General features: G+C 40.2%; 1 protein-coding gene across 1 annotated transcript in view; it reads right to left on the bottom strand.

The window, feature by feature from the left end:
• The window catches only part of LOC308661503 (LIM homeobox transcription factor 1-alpha-like), a gene marked incomplete at its 5' end in the record, with an annotated part of 90,446 nt that overhangs the window by 26,874 nt on the left and 47,273 nt on the right, over window positions 1-16,299 (bottom strand). The gene's annotated exons all lie outside the window — the stretch shown is intronic.

The raw sequence follows: 16,299 nt of genomic DNA on the forward strand, positions 1-16,299 counted from the left end.
CTGGCTAATGGAAAAGAAATGGGTTGCTATTGTGTTTCTATTTTTTAAAAAAAAACAAAAACCTTTCATTTTAGCCTATACTCATGGGATTTCCTGATTATCAGACATCCAAGGACTAAACAAGTGTAACATTGCTTAGCTATTTATTTATTTATTATTTATTTGGTTGATTGATTGATTGATTGATTTCTATAGCCCCCCCCCCCCATCTTAGTAAATGACTCTGGACAGCTTACAATTCAAAACATGTATTACAGTTAAAATTAAAAAAAAACATTTTATAACAACAAAAACAGTAAAAAAATTAGAGAACAGTAAAACATCTCATTCTAAGTAAACACAAAAGCAAAATATCTGGCCCTTTAACGATAGAGTCAGGAGGTGGGGCCCTTGGTCCATGTGGTGCCCCAGGCTTAGGAGCATAGCATTATTTGTTTCAAAATCAACCAAGGCGGGTAAAGAAAATACGGCACTATTATTAAAGTGGTAAATTGCTGTTGTGTCAAAAGATTAACAGGCAAATCTCCCATCCAGGTTATGTCTACTTCCATTCCCCTGCGTCCCAAATTATATCTCCTTGCTATGGTCTTTGTGAATCCCAAGACTTGCCTAAATCCCAACTTCATTTTGTGGCAGATTATTTTCACTGTCATTGAGCAGCCAGGTCTCAAACTCTGCGGAAAGAGAGAGGCATCCTTCATAGTGGTTCTTGATTGTTGGATTCTAGTTATCAGTTGTCATTCAGGTATGCATTAGCATTTCTCTCAAATGAATCCAATGTGGCTGAATAGGAAACCATTAAGGCAGACAATATGTAATTCCAAAATAAATGGGTAAATCTGATGTATGATAATCCGCATTTATTGAGGCAAATTTAGAAAGAATTACTGGATTGAGCTAGAAATGCAAAGAAAAGCAGGGGACCAGGATCTCCGGGATCGGTCGCGTTACCGCACTGGACGCCTCGCGGCGCCCGTCTCCGCCACTCCGGATTCGGGGATCTGAACCCGACTCCCTTTCGATCGGCCGAGGGCGACGGAGGCCATCGCCCATCCCTTCGGAACGGCGCTCGCCTATCTCTCAGGACCGACTGACCCATGTTCAACTGGGTCACCTGGTCACCTGTATGTGCTTGGTATAGATAAGCTGTTCTGAAGCCCCTGAATTTCCTTCTTGTGGTCTTCTTTCAAACAGCTTGGACTGAACAACCCTTTAATGAGAGAACGTATTCAAAAATGGGTTTGAATTCTGACTTTCTATTATAGAATCTTCTCTGAAGTTTCAAGATTTCCCCAGTCCTCTCTTCTTATAATTTTATAATCTTTAAGCTAAGTTTTAATATGGAATTGTCCTCTCCAATTCTCCTCCCCCAAATTTTAATAGGCCATTTTGTGAGAAATCTGAGCCCCTAGGTAACACATTTCTGGGTCTAACACCTTCTACTTCTTTCTTCCAGTCCCATTGTCCATGTTTCAGTTGTCTTCTCTAGCCATTTATTCCCAACCTGGTGCTGTTGGTTATGATGTAGGTGTTCTGGGAGTTGCACTCTAATAAATCTAGATAGCAACAGATTGAGAAATGCTACTTTAGGCTATGTTGTGTGATTTTAGACCAGAGGTCTTCAAACTCGGCCCTTTTATGACTCATGGACTTCAACTCCCAGAATTTCTCAGCCAGGCATGCTGGCTGAGGAATTCTGGGAGTTGAAGTCCATGAGTCATAAAAGGGCCGAGTTTGAAGACCCCTGTTTTAGACCCACTGACAGTGGTCGAAATTATCAGACAAGAAACTCTTGGGGGGAAAAAGAAAGAGATGAGCTTGAGAACAGTCAACGCAAATCCTGCTGGATCAGTCCAGATTAGATACCCATGAGAAACCAACAGTTCACTAAGATTGTTGATCTCTGCAATCTATTCTCAAATGCAAGCCTTATGGCTAGTACAGTAGTATCTTGGTACTTGTTAATTCATTCCAGGAGGCACAACATGTACGAAAAATGATCAGTACCAAACAAATTTTTCCCATAAGGAATAATGTAAATAAATTTAATGCACAAAAATACACCAAATGACCACAGAAGCTAAGATAAGACTGCAAGGGAATGACTAATGCATGACCCTTTGTTTTGGCCGGAAAGGGTAGTGAGTCACGAGGCAACTGACACTGAAAGGTTCTAGCTTGCACATCAAATACCAAACAAATGACGAGTACTGGGACAAAATTTTCACATCTAAATGCGTTGAGTACCAAATTCAATGAGTTTAAAAGCAGTCATGCAGTTATTGCTAGTATATTCTTCATAACTCTATTGATCCTCTTTTTCTGTATCCTATTTCCTATTTCTTTACCCTAAGTAGTAATTATTACTCTATCATGTGGGGGGGGGAAAGGCCAGTCATTTAATTTGTGCCCATTTTCTTTTTATTTTCCCATTATGAAAGTTGGAGAAAAAAAACACATTTTCCCTAAATATTTTCTCTACAATTTAATGGTTGTATTTTCCGTTCCTTCTAATGAATCAACTATTTGTTTTTTTATTGAGTCTGATTTTTGTGGCAGCTGATTTTTACTGGGATTCCTTCAGGAAGCTGCAGATTTTATTTTCTCTCCTATCCCAAACACTTACTTCTCTGCCAACCTGTTCTAATGAATCTGAACTACAGTAACTGCGATGACGCTCTCACTTAGACCAAAGTAAGGAGCCCATGACTCTCTATTGTTGTTGTTCAGTTGCTAGGTCGTGTCTGACTCTTTGTGACTCCCTGGACCATAGCATGCTAGGAAACCCCCCCCCCCGGTCCTCCACTGTCTCCTGTAGTTTTTGACGTGAGGAGCTTGTCCTCCGCCGTCATATCTTTTAGCCTTTTGGTACTGTCCAGGGAGTTTTCTTGGCCAGCATACATGAATGGATTGCCATTTCCTTCTCCAGTATCAGAACTCTCCACTATGACCTGTCTGTCTTGGGTGGCCCTGCATGGCTTAGTTCAAGGGTTCCCAACCAGGGGTGCTTGCTGCCCATGGGGGTGCAAGATGATATTCCAGGGGGTGTGAAAACTTGGGTTTTCAAAATTATAGTGTATGTGCATAATTTGTTGCTGTATTTGGAAGTTTTGTAAGGGGTGGAAGAATATATCAGAAGCATTCTAGGGTTGTGAGGTACAGAAAAGGTTAGGAGCCACTGGCTTAGTTCCTAGGTTCTTTGAGCTGTGCAAGTCCCTTCATCATGACAAGGCATGATCCATAAAGAGCTGACTCTCTAGATCAGGCATGTCAAACTGCCGGCCCACGGGCCGAATGCATCATACTAAAGCCACGCCCACCCCATTGCTGGCATCACATGACATCGCAAGTTTGACATGCCTGCTCTAGATCATGCTAAACTATACCTCCAAGCCAACATGGCCTAGGATAAAGGAAGCGTGGAGTTATAATTCAGCAATATATAGAAGCACACAGATTCCTCTTAGGCAGAGATAGAGAATCTGTTGTCCTCTAGATGTTGTTCCCTTTCAGTGCCATCAAGTTTATACAACTGATCAGTGAGAGTTGTTACACTACTTTTTCCCCCCAAAGCAGTTTTACCTAATTTCTGAATATCTATCTATCCTTCACATCTTATCTTGTTTGGGTAGTTTGTGAGTCTGAACATGATACAGTATCATCGTAGAGACTTGACTTAGAGACTTAGAGATACTTAGAGGTATGGAACACTCTTCATTACATACATATGAGGAATTGTGTGTGTGTGTGTGTGTGTGTGTGTGTGATGGTATACCAAAAGTCAGACCCTATGGGCCAAAGACAGTCTAAAGGAAACTGTCATGTCAGAATTAGTTCACATCAGAGAAACAATTAAAGTCCTTAGGAATGTTCAAAGATTGGGTGTCAAAAAAGGAAGTGTTTGGAAGAAAATTGCCACCAATGTTAGCATTTAATGCAATTTATTCAACAAATTGTCTATGAGTCTTTCTTTTGGTACACCCTCAGCAGTTGTCACACACACTGCCCCCCCCCAAAAAAAAATAACATCTTTTAAATACTTGGGACTGCTACTGCTGGGTTTTCAAGTTTTTGGAGAGCAAATTTCTTCTGCTGGAATCATCTGCCTTTCTCCAAAGAAGCTGGGTAAATTGAGGAAAGATTCTCTGACCTCTTAGAAGTTTATAATAATTGCATTTTTCCATTTTTAGCAGTTAAAGATTTCCAGCAAACAATTAAAAGGTACTTTTTGCTTCCCACTAATTCACTATCACCCTCTAGCCACCACTAGGCACCTCAGATATCGGGTATGAGAAAAGTCAAGACCTCCAAGGCAGGAAATGTCTTCCTTCAGACAAATCTCAGTCCAGCATTACTGAAACTCTAACAAAAGTAAAACAGAGCTTTCAAATGCCATAAGTGAGCATTTGAGTCCATCTTGTCAGCGATAAAATAGGCACTTCAAAGGTGGGGGGAAACTACCTCCCCACTCCCTCATGTACACAAACTGCCGGTCTTGTGTTCCCAAAGCTGCTAAGATTCATAAATATTAAAGCACTGTGAGCTCGGTGCAGGAGAAAGATTTAATACAGTCCTGCCCCTCAAGGGGTTAACCCCCCTCCCCCCCCCGCTGCGTGGATATTATTGCTGGTGCGGTGGCATGGAGCCACTGCTGTATAATCTGATGAACTCTTTTATTAAATTTCACAGGCCTGTCTTCTTTATTAAAATCTCCCAGAATGCATAGAGTTTCTGTCATATCAAACACAGAAAATGTGTGTGTGTGTGTGTGTGTGTATGAGTGTATGAGAGGAGAAGAGTGTGGGCATTCCTCCCCCCGCCCCACACTCACTTTTGGAATATTGCCAGAAACGTGATCTGTGTCAAAAAAAAAAAGTTGGGCAGAGTGTGGAGCAGTCAACCAACAGGCAAAATTTTGAGGAGGACGGTCCTCCGAATTTGAGTAATATTCTTCCAGGGTTGTAGTGTGTTTTCTTAAAAAAGAAAAAAGAAAAAAGGGGGTTAAACTCTTAACATACCAGACAGCTTCCTCCTCCTTACATTTCACAATTTATCCTGCTTGGCATTCCAAAAATCTGGCTGCTGAACATGTTCTGTCCCAAATGGTGTGAACAGAGTAAATTATTTTCCAGCTAAGGACAGAGATGCTGTTGTCCACTACAGCCTTCAACAGCTTGGGTTATGGAGAATCACACTAACCTTGGATATTGGGTTGTGGATTTTGTGGCTCTTGAGAGATTTCCAGCCGTTCCAGCCAGGATGGCAAATGGTAAGGGAAGATTGGTTGAACCTCCAGTTCTGCATCCCTTTTGATGGGAAAATTCAGAAAGAGGCTGTATTGTTCCCAACTGACCCTCTTTTTTAAAAAAAAAATGGCCCTGGAAAATGGCACTTTCTTATGCTAGTTAACTGCTAAAAACATTTATAGGTAGTTCTTGACTTACAACTGTTTGTTTAGTGACCTTTTGAAGTTACAGCCGCACTGAAAAAAATGACTTAGGACCATTTTTCACACTTACAATCGTTGCAGCATCCCAGGTCATGTGATCGAAATTCAAGCACTTGGCAACTGACTCATATTTATGACTGTTGCAGTGTCCCGGGGTCATTGTGATCCCCCTTTGCGACATTCTGACAAGCAAAGTCAATGGGGAAGCCAGATTCACTTAACAACAGTGTTACTAACTTAACAACAGCAGTGATTCACTTAACAAATGTGGCAAGAAAAATCGTAAAATGGACAAAACTCACTTAACAAATTTCTCACTTAGCAACATAAATTTTGGGCTCAGTTGTGGTTGTAAGTCAAGGACTACCTGTACTGATGTTTTGTTAAAGGACCCGAGAAGCAAGGTGGAATATAATCTTCACATCAAGGAATCCCCAGACAGTTACAATTTGGTAATCCTATCCCCAATTTTGTAATGCCTTATTTTTTTTCTCATGTGGATCAATTGGAGATTTCTTTGGTCTGAATACCTGGCCAGGAAGGGTTACGCTGACTGAGATTTCTGAAAGTCAGTAGTAACATAGGAAAGACTGTTTTAGGAAGAAAACAGTACAATGGTTGGAAGATCTAAAAGAGCAGGTTAGGGACATATCATCAGGGAGAAAATCTATCTATATGTGCACTAAAACTTGACATTGACTTGATGGCACGTAATCAATTAATCAATAATGGCAATCTAGTGAAAGTAGCAATATGATTCTTAAACCCAGAACACACCTTTAATTCTAACCTATCCACTTAAAAAAACAAACAAACCCCAGAAACAAAAACTGTATATATCTGTTTTCAGCATATACTCCTTTTCAAATGAATGGCTGGAGATACAAATCTTAGAGCCTTGGTGGAGCAGAGGGCTAATGCCTCCTTAAGTAACACCAGCTGCCTGCAATTAATGCAGGTTTGAGTCCCACCAGGCTCAAGGTTGACTCAGCCTTCCATCCTTCCGAGGTAGGTAAAATGAGGACCCAGATTGTTGGGGGCAATTAAGCTGACTTTGTAATAATGCCGCTTGGGGGTATGTATGAAAGCCCTAATAAGCAGGCATATACATAGAATGAAGGCTACTGCTAAGCTTGTAAGCCGCCCTGAGTCTTCGGAGAAGGGCGGGATATAAATGGAATTTTAAAAAAAAATCTTTCCATTGGAGCCCCCCCTCCCCCTCCCCAAACCTTCATCTGCAAAAGTAAATTTAATGCATGTAATGAATGCATGAGTCAAAACTAGGCTCCTTCTTGGCCTCCAGCAGCCTTCAAAATGCACATGTCTCTTAGTTCCTACACAGGTTTCAGTTTAAGCCATCGTCTGAATTAAGAGATCATATACAGAAGAAGAATTCTGTTAAAGCAGACCAAAGATCTCTTTTTCCACTGCATTTTCAACTGGCCAAGCAGACAATCCAGAAAGGAAGTAAACAGCATGCTGCCGGGTGTGTTCTATGGCAGCTAGAATTTAAGGCCTTACTAGCCAGAGCGCTTAGGTTCGTGCCGCAATTTGGATTTGATTCGTTAAAAAGGTCTTTCTAGGATAGCATCTCTCTTGAATACAGGTGGTCCTCAAATTATGACCACAGTTGGGACCAGAATTTTTGGTGAGTCACAACCAATTTTATGACCTTTTTTTTTACTACAGTTAAATGAGTCACAGTGGTTGTTAAGTGAATCAGGCGGTCGTTAAGCAAATCCAGCTCCCCCCCACACCCCCACACCATTGACTTTGTTGTTAGAATCCTGCTGGGAAAGTTGTGAATGGCAACCACACCATTGCAGTGGGGACACTGCAATCATTGTGTGCCAAGCACACAATTTTGATTGCTTGACTACGACAGTCATAAGTATGAGAACCGGTTGTAAGTCAATTTTTTTTTGCAATGCCATTGTAATTTCAAACAGTTGTTAAGTGAATGGTTCTGAGTTGAGGACTACCTTTGCCTTAAAGCACTTGTGCCTTTTCATGCCTCTGGGGGCCCTCTGAAATTACCATGGAAATCCAGAGATTGATGCAATCGCTTTCGGGGGGGGGGAGGTAACAGACAGGTGCAAGGTTTGCACTCCCAGTGGGTATCAAGCCCCTTTTGGAGACCAAATTGCTGCACAGTAATTAGTAGGCATAATGATCAGTAGCTATTAGGAATGGGGAAATAATTTCACTTGCTGTGCCCCTATTGATGTTTTCCTGAATTTTCTGACACAGTTCACAAATCAATGCATGTAAAAATGTCGGGCTCAAGAAATCAGGATGCAAAGAGGTTCAAATGACTACAGGGTGTTTATTTTTTGTACACTAACAGGCTCTCTACAAGAGTCTGAACTACTAATAGTCCAGGCAAATTGATGGTAGATAATAGTCAAGGGAATTCAAGGTGGACTGGACTTAGGTCTCTTGTGGGCACAAAGGAACTCAAGACTGATGATGCTTTTGACACCACCACCCGTCCCTCAGGCTGAGCCCAGTCATCTCCTACAAAAATGTGAGATTATGGAAAAATGTGCACCAAGCCAAATGATATTTCAGAAATTGTTGGGAGAAAATGCAGCTCTTAGGAAATATTCTTATAAATGTGCATATATCACAATATGCATATGATGCAAAAATGGGGTAGAACAAATTAAAGCAGAAAAAAAAGCAAATCGGGAGGGAAAGAAACCCCTGACAATGTTACTGTTTCCCACAGGCATTAATAGGCTTTGTTATAGATTCCTTCAGTCTTCTTCTAAGATGTCCAAGCTGGTCTATTATCTTAAGATAATAGATTTTGGAGGCTTTGAACTCTATCCTATGTAATGAAACTGTGCTTCGTGATATCTGACTGAATTAATGACCACATGGTTGCAATTCAGAACTCTTAGTATGTACAGAATGATTGTTTGAAAATAAGCTATTTTCTCCACTTCTGTCTTCTTTCTCTTATTTTCTTAGTGCAAATAAGCTACAGGTCCCTCAAACACCTTACTGTTTAGGTAGAGGTGCCTTCTGCCAGTGGATTTGATCTTATGAGTTAAATATCAAAGTTAGAGGGGGGGTGGGATTTTGATATTTTGCAACAATTTACTTTTAATTATAATAATAATAATAATAATAATAATAATAATAATAATAATAATAATAATAATAATAATAATAATAATAATGTTGGAAGGGACCTTGGAGGTCATCTAGTCCAACCCCCTGCTCAGGCAGGAAACCTTATACCATTTCAGGCAAATGGCTGTCCAGTCTCTTCTTAAAAACATCCAGTGTTGGGAGCATTCACCACCTCTGGAGGCAGGTTGTTCCACTGGTTAATTGTTCTAACTGTCAGGAAGTTTCTCCTTAGTTCTAGGTTGCTTCTCTCCTTGACTAGTTTCCATCCGTTGCTTCTTGTCCTGCTTTCAGGTGCTTTGGAGAATAGCTTGACTCCCTCTTCTTTGTGGTAGCCCCTGAGATATTGGAACACTGCTATCATGTCCCCCCTCACCCTTCTCTTCATTAAACTACACATACCCAATTCCAGCAACCGTTCCCTATATGTTTTAGCCTCCAGCCCCCTAATCATCTTTGTTGCTCTTCTCTGTACCCTTTCTAGAGTCTCGACATCTTTTTTACATCGTGGTGACCAAAACTGGATGCAGTATTCCAGGTGTGGCCTTACCAAAGCATTGTAAAGTGGTATTAGTACTTCAAAAGTTGCTTTGTTGTACAGTACTTTTATAAAATTAAATATTTGCCTCATGAATACTAAAGTATATGGCCCGGATGCCACCAGCAAAGGTTAAAATGCTTTCTTTTATCTCTTTTGAAATGTGCAAATTATTGAACAATAATTATGCAATTATTATTTTGCAACAGTTATACCCAAGAGAGTTTCAGCATATAGGAAGACCTGCACAAAAGACCCTTTGCCTTGGCTTGGAAGACCTGCGTATTTACAGGGCACTCTTCATTTCTATATGAATAATTGGTGATGGTGGCCTTGCAGTCGCTGACACAACTGCATGATTGTGATTTTTTTTCGGTTCCTTTCAATCAGGTGATGGCTTCATTTCAAGCAGAGGTTTAGTTCTGAAATTGTTTTGGTGGATGTTCCACACCAGATCCTGCATAGCCTCAATACAGGTAGTCCTGGTTGAGTGACACATTTGGGACCAGCAGCTCAGTTGTTAAGCGAAGTGGTTGCTAAATGAAACCATGACTGTGTTTGTGAACATATTTCAGCCTTCCTTTCTTATGTAGACCCGTGAAGGTTCTAAATGTGAGAATTAGTCACAAAGTTACTTTTTCATTATTCTTGTAACTACAATTCATTGTTAAATGAGGCAGTCATTAAACAAGGGTTATCTGTACAGCCCTGATAATTTTCCTGGATCTCTCCATACCTTTTGATAATATTGACATTCTAGGCTGCCTGGACTAGCCAGGCCTTGGGCCTACTTTTGACAGACCCGGGCCTTCGGAACATTCCAAACAGTGGTGAGATTCAGCCAGTTCACACCACTTCGGCAGAACCGGTAGCTAATTTTTTGTTGCCCAGGCCCAGAATGGACTTCCAGAAGTGGCATCCACCCAGAGATCTGGTTGTTCACATATTTGAATCCCACAACTGACTCCAAAGATGATACTGGAGGACTATACTTAGTTACTTAGGATGTTAAGTTATGGTGCTTCTCAAAATACATCTTATACCTTGTGGTGTTCGACATTTTCATGAAATTACTGGTGGGAGTGACCCAGAGTTTTGAAGTGTGGTATGCAGTTCGAAACACACAAGTGCAAATAAACAGGCACCACTTTGGTGGGAAGGTAACAGAATTCTGTGCACTTCAGCTTATAGTCATGCTGGCCACATGATCAGGTGGTGTCTTCAGACCACCCTGGCTCCCTTGGCTAGGAAATGGAGATGAGCACTACCCCCCAGAGCCGGACACAACTGGACAGGGGAAACTTTTACCTTTACCTTTTGTGTTGATGATGCTCAACTCTACTGCTTCTGATCATTCAATCAATATTCTTGAACACATGTGAATTTATTGAGGCCTGGTATTCCACCAAAAAAGCAATTAACAAGCATATTGATCTAGATCAGGGGTGTCAAACTCGCAACATCATATGATGTTTGTGACGTATCACGACTTTTTTGCCATTGCTGGCAATGGGGTGGGTGTGGTTTCACTATGATGCAGCTGGTCCCTGGGCTGGCAGTTTGACACCCCTGATCTAGATCCAGTATATGAATATGCAAGAAACCAGATCATTTGAAGTGCCAATCAACAAGAAAGCCAATCAGCTGCACAGAATTCAAATATAGCTCCAAACAAACAACCAATCACACGACCAACTGACCACAATGGCACACAAGACGTTTATAAGCTAAGGAGAATAGGACAAGAAAATCCTGCTGCTGCTAGCTAGTTTGGTAATGAAACGTTCAGAAATTATATTGAAACAAACTTGGAGAACAAACCACAGCCAAAATTCTTGAACATTCCCTAAATTCAATAATGAAAGGAAGAATAAGGAGAAATTAAATCCAGACAAAACTGAGGTGCAGTCGAAACATACAGAATCAGATGAGGTGCTCAGATTCAGCCTATTTTGAATCAAGTTGTACTTCCTCCAAAAAAAAGCACACAGTATTTGCAATCTTTCACTCTCACTAAATTCTTAAGATTGCAGCTGGAGCAAGGAGTGCCTTCATACCATCACTTTTAGTGTGCCAGCTGCATCTCTGTCTGAGCCAATTAGTTTTGGTGATAATTAGCTTCCATATGGATTATTTCCCAGCTTGGTTGCAATGTGGGTCTCCTCTTGAAAAAGTATTCAGAAGTTGCCCTTGGTGTAAAGTGTGGCTACCTGGTGCAAGATATTGGAATCATACGATGCCTGAACTGGAAGACCTGTGTGATTGCCAGCTTACTGGCTACACTACAGTGTAACACTTCAACTACTGGTTCAAGTAACCTTTAAAGGCCTCTATGGCTGAAGGCCTAACTATAGGGAACCATCTCTTTCCTCATGAATCTGAGCAGTTGCTAAGTGTGCCAAATACTTTTGCTATTAGGTGTTTCCTTTTCTGGCTGGTCAGCTGAGGATCTTCTCTTTACAGCTTCTAAGACTTTAAAATGAATTTCCTTGGGAGTTGCATTGGGCTCCCACTCTTCTAGTGTTTCAGAAATCTGCAAAGATATGTCTTTTCAAAGACTCTTAACCAATAAACATGCTTAGTGTGTATTTTGTAGTTAGTTTTAGCATCTTTTCAACTTGCTATATTCTGTTTTTATTCTAAACTTTTGAAAACCACCTTGACTGCTTGTTTGGAAAAAGAGTCAAATTCTGTTGACTCTTAAAAGAATGCAAATGACCAGCTGTCTGCAAGGAGTATAAATCCTTCCATTCCCCACCATCCAGTCAGAGCTGAAGAAGCTTCTTGGATGAGAAGCGAAACTACTTCAAAGGAAAACGAGAAAGTCCAGTTGCCTCCTGAAAAAGCACCTTTGGGACGTTGACTCTTATCTACCATATGTATAAATAAATACTACAAAGAAATGAAAGTGTGGGTAATTGATGTGACAATACCAGGGGATGGTAGAATAGAAAACAAAGAATTAGAGAAGATAACAAAGTATCAAAATCTGAAAATCAAAGTTGAAAGGTTATGGCATAAACTGGTGGCAGTGGTCCCAATGGTTACTTGCATACTGGGTACCACACCGAAAAGCCTTGGTTGGCCCTTGGAAAATCTGTGCATTGACAAGATGTCCATCTGCCAATGACAAAGATCAGACTATTTGGATCTGTATGCTTATAGTTAGTCCTCGACTTACAACAATTCATTTAGTGTCCATTCAAACTTACAATGGCACTGAAAAAAGGGACTTATAATGATTTTTTTCTCATTTATGACCGTTCCAGCATCCCTATGGTCATGTGATTTACATTCGGATGCTTGACAACTGGTTCATGTTTATGATGGTTACAGTGTCCTGGGATCATGTGACCATCTTTTGTGGCCTTCTGACAAGCAAAGTCAATGAGGAAGCCAGATTCACTTAACAACTATGTTACTAATTTAACTACAATGATTCACTTAACAAATGTGGCAAGAAAAGTCATAAAATGGCGCCAAAGCTCAATGAACAAATTTCTCACTTAGCAAAATAAATTCTGGGCTTAACTGTGGTCATAAGTCAAGGACTACCTGTATTACCCCAAACATTACAACATCCTAGGTTCTTGGGAAGAACCTGGCTTTTTTTTGAAATTCTTACTACACAATTTTCTCTTTCTCTCTATCTCTACCCCCCCACACACACACACCCAACATATGCATGCATAACTATAACATTTGCAGCTAATACCTGGAGAAGTGTCCAAAAAAAAATTAAGAAGGTACCATATTTCCCTGAAAATAAGACCGGGTCTTATATTAATTTTTGCTCCAAAAGACACATTAGGGCATATTTTCCAGTTAGGTCTTATTTTCAGGGAAATACGGTACTAAATGCGTCCATTTGGCTGGCAATTTTAACTGGGCCTTATTTTGGGAATGGGGCTTATATTACGAGCATCCTGAAAAATCATGCTAGGGCTTATTTTCTGGTTGGGTCTTATTTGGGGGGAAACACAGTACCTGTGACTGAGCAATGGAAATCCTTTGTCTCTTTTTTTATTATGTTGTGTATAAAAATAATGTGAATGAGGCTAGGCTGACCACTAGAGATGGGTGGGAGCAGTCATGACTGACTGCAGCGCCTTTCCCTGCTGCCTAGGACCAAGAGAGTGATTGTCCTTCTGGAGGAGTTAGTCAACTGCTTGAAAGCAACGTTCTCTCCCAGCAGATGGCCTCCAGCCCAGAGAAAGATTGTCATCCTCCTGCTGATGTCAGAGAGTTGGGAGAACTACAGGAGGCCAATTGGAGGTCACGAGTCAAGGACAGAGGGAGGTTATGCCACTCTCTCTTCAACCAGGGGGCCCAGATTTGAACTTTTGGTGTGGATCCTGGGCAGGATAGTGTAGTTAGCATGAGAAAATTGACATTGTTTGGTTAGAGAAACCCCAGAATATATTTTTGTGTAAGGATCATTTGAAAATAGATTCACTGAAAGCAGAATATTCAGTAAAATTCAGTAATGCTTGAAGCAGAAATATTGGTTGTGGCCCTCTGTAAGAGTTTTTTTTTTTAAAAAAACTAACAAATATTGAAAGTTTTGGGAGAATGTCAAAGGATATTTACAACTAAATTACAGTGTCTTTAGTAACTGGGTGTTTTCGACTATGTGTCTAATGGGTTCAGGTGCTTAAGCGAGACTGTTCTATTGTTACCATTTACTTTCTCTGTCCCCTTTCCCCATTGAAGAAGGTCACTGGTTTGTATTTTAGAGACATAGATGAATAGATAGAAACAGACTAAACCTATTTGTCTGTTTCACACATTTCCACCAATTCTATCCAAGACAAATTGTCAATGAATTAGCCAGTCCTAATGCCTGCTCCATAGCATCACTCCCTTATCTTTTTAGACATAGTTCTGAACATATAATGAAATTGGGCTGGAATTTAGATCAGACTCTGAGGCTATTAGGATTTTTCGTAGAACAAGCTAGAAACTGGGCAGCTCTGAGTACCACTGGAGTTTGATCTAAATTCCAGTCCAATTTCATTACATGTTCAGAAGTATGTCTAAAAATATAAAGGGAGTGATGTGAACACTTGACATATTACAATAATCGACCTTCGGAGAAACAATGATGATGACTCCCAGGTACCAATCAACTCTTCCTCATTTCTACGGGGCAATCAAAAACAAGCCAACTTGTTTTAAAATAAACTTTTTTTTTTTACAGACGGTGCTTTAAAACCCTGTTTCTTTTCAGTCATTATTGTTCCACTGATTTCCCTTTTTAGTCACCGAGAGGAAAAAATTGATCTCACTCATTCTCTGGGGTGATTTACTACCTATTTTCTTTAACCAAAAGACACACATTGCAAGCTCTCGGCTATGGGAGTCATCCAAGCTAGCCTAGAATATCTTCCAAGTTATGAACATTTCTGTTTTAGCTAATCAATTCCTATTGATTTCTTAGCTGTGTTGTGCCAAGCTGCGGTGGGCTATATTAATATTCTCGGCATGAGGAAAGGCTCCTTTCCCTTAGTAGCTAGGGGTGATATTACTGATCCAGATAGTATTCAAACTCAATATCCTGTTTCTCCTTTTCTCATTTCCTGTTTGCGGTCCTGAATGCCATCCGTTGTCAGAGAGAGGATAGTGAGAGAGGGGAAGATTAGACGAAGAAAGGGGTGGCGAGACTCTGGCTTCTTCTTTTCTATATTACAGATTTAATAATGACAAAAGAACATCATTAAACATTCATTAGAATTATTTAATTAAATTTTCCTTCCGAGGGGGAGTCGAAGGGGGAGAAGAGAGATTAGATATGATGCGCAAAAAAGAAAGCAATATTGACTAAAAAAAAGAAGAAGCAGGGAGGGTTTAGATTAAAGTCTGCACTGTTTTTGGTTTTAATTTCTTATTATTATGATTTTTTTAAAAAAAAGACTCCCAAAAAGATAGCTGGAGGAAAAGAATGGCTTGCTAAAACAATGGACTGTTTATATGTGTAGGTTAATGTGTGTATATGTGCTTGTGGGTGCACACAAACATATGTCACTGTTTGCTGATGAAATGAGTCAGGTGCCGTGGTTGAAAGAACTTGGTTTTAGCTGCAGAAAAGAAGGATACAGCATGGCAAAAAGGCAATCATCCTAAGAGTAATGTTATTGCTTTGCTTCTAGTCTCCTCATCAGTGCAAAAGTTCAGCTATTTTTGTTTTGGAAAATTCGTGTACGAGGATGAGGAAAAAGATAGAATCAGAGTACATCTCAGAATTTCAGGTGTGTGTGTGTGGGGGGGAATTTGGCAACTATATCAAGTTACATGACAACAAATACAGCTTGATTTAGTGGGACTTAGTTCTGTACAGATGAAGAAGATCACTGGGTTTGTATCTTAGAGACATGGATGAATGATAGGAACATACTAAACTAGATTGGATCCTACACCCACTGATGAAAACTCCCTGCCTAAGTGCAATATTGGTCTTAATGATTTCATAACCAACATTATCCATTTGCACGTTCATTTCAATTTATTTTTACCATGAACACTTTAGATTGATTTTACTATCAGCATGAACATTTCTAAAATTCTTTATACAAAGGCTTCACCCAGTACAGCTACAAACAGTTGGAAAAAAAAGCAACATAGTGATTATTAATCACTGAGAAAGTTTGCCTAGTAACTGCTTTCCCCCCTGCTTTTTTCTGTGCTAATTGCAGTTTTTACTTTACTTTTCCTTTATGGTTTTACTTTAGTGATTGCAAGTTTTGTTTTCTGCTTCCCCCCCCCCCCCAGTTATGCATTATTCATACAAGTGAAATGATTATTAAGTGAAATGAAATACAATAACATAAAAGGAATTGTTCTTTGAAACAATAGCGAGCAGATGTTCTTAGTGCTCTGATTGGAGGATGCTGAGATGAGGCAGGAGCATAAGCCAAATGGGAGGCCATTTGCAGTTCGTCCGATGTTTCTGGAACCTTCCTTGCCTATCTTTACTTCTGGGTCATGATGGGCAGTGAATCCCGCAGGACCCATCATCCATAAGGTTGGCAGATCTGAACAAGGGCTACTGTTCAGGGGTAGATCACATACATTGCATGCAAAATGTTCTGGGTTGAAACCATGGCAAACCTATTTTTTTAAAGTTTTTTTTTAAAAAGTAGCTAACAAATTACAGGTTGTCCTCAAATTAAGACCA

The sequence above is a fragment of the Vipera berus genome, assembly GCF_964194415.1.
Source record: "Vipera berus genome assembly, chromosome: 2".
Lineage (NCBI taxonomy): Eukaryota > Metazoa > Chordata > Lepidosauria > Squamata > Viperidae > Vipera > Vipera berus.